We start from the raw sequence: 4,600 nt of genomic DNA on the forward strand, positions 1-4,600 counted from the left end.
ACAGCCCAAAAACAGTCCCACAAGTTCATCAACTCAAACATAATTTTTCGGTTTACTTAAACACGTTTCGACTTGTCTTTTCTTTCAAATTGAGAAATACAACCAAAAGTACATCATTGCACCTCTTATACAATAAACCAGCCATGAATTTAACTTAAAATTAAGTTCACAACCAGCCTAATATTGCACAAGATCAAACAACATACCATTCTTCCGAAACTAGCTGGGGCTATTCTTTACGATCGAGTTACAACTCGCAAACGCATAGATAATGGAAGGAGAAGCATAAACTTACCTTGTACTGAGTATCACCCACGAAACCTTGTCCTTTTTAATCAAAAATAAGTTCCTCAACACGGATACAAGAAGGAGAAAGAAAAACTAGCATGCTGTCCGGACTTTTCAGCACTAGAATCGCGTCGTAACACCCGGAATACCCTAGGGTTTGTGTGGGATTTTGGGGGAGGAGTTGCATGGGTTCAATTAGGTTTTCTTGGTCTGAAATACAGGTGAAATAACTCAGTTTTTATTCCCTTAAAAGACCCCTCTTGGCCGACTTTGGGGCTTTTAATTAAGTCCTCTCATTTTGGCAACTAGGTGATGCACCTACTTGTCACCTTCTAGTCTGCGCTGTCTCGCGAAAATGCAAATATCTCTCTACTCCAATATCGTATTGACAAACGGTTTAATGCGTTGGAAACTAGACTCGTAGATCTTCAATTTGATATGTAGATCATCCCCTAATTCCAAGTATATTGGGAGAAAAGTTTAGTTACATTTGACCTAATTTTCAGCACATTTATGAATGGAACTTGTGATGACCTTTTTCCAACTTTTGTTCCACAACTCGCTTGACCTCAAAACATAACACACGACTATCATATGAATACAATAACTCATAACTTAACCTCCTCATCATGTTAATCACCCTAGTCTCTCCCCAAAAGAATATGTTATTACATTCCAAACTTGTTGATTTTCGACGAAACTTATTTTCTTCAATTCGTTTAGCGACTAAGCTTTCCAACCCTTTTGGTACTTGTTATTCATGATCTTAAATATTTGTAACCTCCAAGGTAACATGATTAACTTACTTTATTCGCTTCCAAATATAATCTCATTTTCGAGCTTACATCAATGACTTACGACGTACTCTCACGTATGAAAACTTGGGGTGTAACAGTTCGGTACGACCAGAACCAACTTGAGGTCTGTGGACGGATTAAAATGTGAATATGGGCTCTATATCAGGCCAGATGTGTCCATTTCAGTAATGCGCTCCTTATGGAAGGGCGGTCACGGTGTTATTTCGTCGTCAGTTATTTCATGTAATAATATATTGCGCCGTGTGAGTTGTGAGACGGCCTGGGAAATTGCTTATGTGTTGAGGTTCCGCGTAGAGATGATGTTATATGAGCAAAATGGCTCTTGAGATTCAGATCGTATATTGCACCTCGGTTGTGCTTGAGTTTGTAGCTTATGGCACTATATGTCCCCTCAGGGATGGTATTATGCACTTAGCATGCTTGTGACCGATATTCGGTATCTTGTTGTGATGAGCAATTCAGCTCGATGTGTATCTCCTTACGTGAGTTTTATGTGCGGATCGGGTTGCACGCTGCAACAGTGTGATGATAACTACAGTCCCTTATATTTTATTCTATGTGTTTTGTTTCTCCATTTTCTGAGGGAAGTTCGTATTAGTTGCGTGATTGGAGTAGTCCCTTCCAGACTTCATTTTCCTTATGTATCGCGTTCGAGTTCATAGCCTATTGGCACATTGTGATATCATATGAGACTTTTGGTCATGTCAGGGGTGACTTGCTGCCTGAGCAGCTCGTACAGAGTAAGGCAAGGTTACTGGATCTAGGATCAGTGCGATCGGATTATATGAAGTACATTAAGAAGCTAAGGCCATTATTTGGTTCAAGATGAGGTGATGGTTCCTTGCAGGAGTATAAACCCAATGATTTGTTGGTTCGGCAATTGGTTATGAATTTCTACGCACCTCTTCCGTCGTGGCAGCATTGTAAGAGTTAGAGCGAGACCTATGTAGGTCATGAGGTGCAATGGGAGCATCAGATTCGTGGAATTTCGATTTATTCGATCAGAGAATGCTATTGTGGTCTTGTGAGTAAAGTGGTGCAAGGTGTGAATTCAACTGAGATATGCAGTCATGTTTTGGTGCTGCGTATAATTATTGATACGGTGAGGGTATGTTGGAACAGGCCTGGCAGAGAATTCCGGATGATGGAATTGGGATCTAAGGCTTATTTGCTTAAGTGAAAAAGGATATCTTCAGATTGACCGAGCTAGGGCGCCCAACTGAGTTGTGGTAGCACGGGTAGGTTCTCGAGGTGTTAAACAATGAATTCAGACAACCCCAGCACAGTCCCTAACACGTTCGAGGACGAACGTATGTTTAAGTGGGAGAGGATGTAATGACCCGACTGATCGTTTTGAGCCCTAGTGCGCCGTTCAGCAGTTTGAGGCCATGAGCAGCTTCATTTCAAGTATTACGACTTGTACGCATGGGCGTAATTGAATTTCGGGAAGTTCGGGGTTGATTCGGAAGGAGAATTTTCATTTCGGAAGCTTTAAGTTGAAAGAATCAACTAGGATTGGATTTTTGAGTAAACGACCTCGGAATTGGGAGTTGGGCGTATGCCCGTATCGAGTTTTGGATGACCCAGGAGCATTTTGGCGCCTATTGTGGAAGTTAGCATTTTGGAGGAAATTTCATAAGTTTGGGTTGAAGTGCATTTCAGTGTTATTGATGTCCTTTTGGGATTCCGAGTCTAGGAGTAGCTCCGTATGGTGATTCTGGAGTTGGGAGCGCGATCGGAAGTGAATTCGGATGCCCGTGGGTCATTTTGGAGTCATTTGGCTAAAGATAGAAATTTGAAGGTTTTTGAGAAGTTTGATCGGAAGTGGACTTTTTGATATCGGGGTCGGGATCCGATTCCGAAAGTTGGAGTGGGTCCGTGATGTCAAATATGACTTGTGTGCAAAATTTGGAGTCAATCGGGCGTGATTTGATAGGTTTAAACATCGAAAGTAGAAGTTTGGAATTCTAAAGTTCATAAAGCTTGGATTGGAGCTCGATTCGTGGTTTCAGCGTTATTTGATGTGATTTGAGGCCTCAAGCAAGTCCGTAATGTGTTTTGGGATTGGTCGGTATGATTGGTTGGGGTCCCGGGGGCCTCGGGTGGATTCCGGATGGTTAACGGATCAGAAATGAAATTTTTAGAAGTGCTGAATCTGCTGCTTCTGTCATAACCGCACATGCGGTTGGTGGACCGCATGTGCGAGACCGCAGATGCGGTCCATCTATCACAGGTGCGGCCCAGAGCTGGCCAGGCCAAACCGCAACAGTGGCTCCCTAGCCGCAGAAGCGGCTACGTAGATGCAGCTTCAAGACCACAGAAGCGGTCCCAGCCCTTTTAGCCAATTTCGCAGGTGCGTTCATTTCTCGCAGATGCGGGACCGCAGATGCAGTCCCCTAACTGCAGAACCGAAAACTGCTGGGGCAGTGAGCTCCATTTAATTCGAGCTCCTGCCATTTTTGACCATTTGGCACACGGGTATTGAGCGATTTTGGAGCTCTTGAGAGGGGATTTTCACATAGCATCGTGAGGTAAGTTCATCCCCCTTATTTCTAAGTTTAACACTCGAGTTTTGGGTAGATTAAGACCTAGAGATTTGGAGAAATCAATGGGGTTAGAGCTAGACCTAGGGTTTTAATAAAACTTAGATTTTACCAAGAAATTTGTTATGAAATGAACTAGAAATTATATATTATTGATCCCTAGGTTATAGAGAACAACTTCCCTTGAAAAATTTAGGAATCCGGGCATGTGGGCCCGGGGTCGGATCTTAGGAAAAATTGTGTTTAAGGGTGGGAAACTGCATAAATAGTTAGAATATGATTTTGTAAGCTTATATTGACTAGTTCCTACCTCATTTATCTAGTTTTCAATCGTTCGGCTTCAATTTGAGGGTTCAGGCTCATTCTTGGTATCGGAAGTGCACATTGGAGCGAGGTGAGTCTCTTTTCTAACCTTGTAAGTGCGAATTGTCCCCATAGGTGAGTTAATTGGTTATGTTCTCCTATTTGCGGGGGCTACGTATGCACGAGGTGACGAGAGTCCGTATGTAGCTACTATTATTGACTTGACTATTTGAATGTGTTTATCTATTGTGGAACGGGCCGAACGCCTCGGTAGATTAAATAGATATCTATGGTTCGCGCCATTCGACCCTCTGGCAGTGCACAGTTTAAATATTGTTGGATCGGGTCGTACGACCTCGGCATGAGTTGCGCATTCTTGTATTGCTTGCCTTGATATTTGTTGATACTAATATCTGCTCTCCCTGATTTGATAAAATTGTTAACTAATGGATTATGAATCCGGAGACTCTTAATAAAGTGGAACTTTTACCTGTTTAGTAATTCACTTGAATCTACTATTGTTCTTAATAAATCCGTGAGCCATCGCATTACTAATATTATTACTGGACCTTTAGTAAGTGTCGATGTTGCCATCTCGTCTCTACTTCTTCGAGATTAGGCAGGATACTGTGATGACCCGACCCGTCG

This window comes from Nicotiana attenuata, unplaced genomic scaffold (genome assembly GCF_001879085.1).
Source record: "Nicotiana attenuata strain UT unplaced genomic scaffold, NIATTr2, whole genome shotgun sequence".
NCBI lineage: Eukaryota > Viridiplantae > Streptophyta > Magnoliopsida > Solanales > Solanaceae > Nicotiana > Nicotiana attenuata.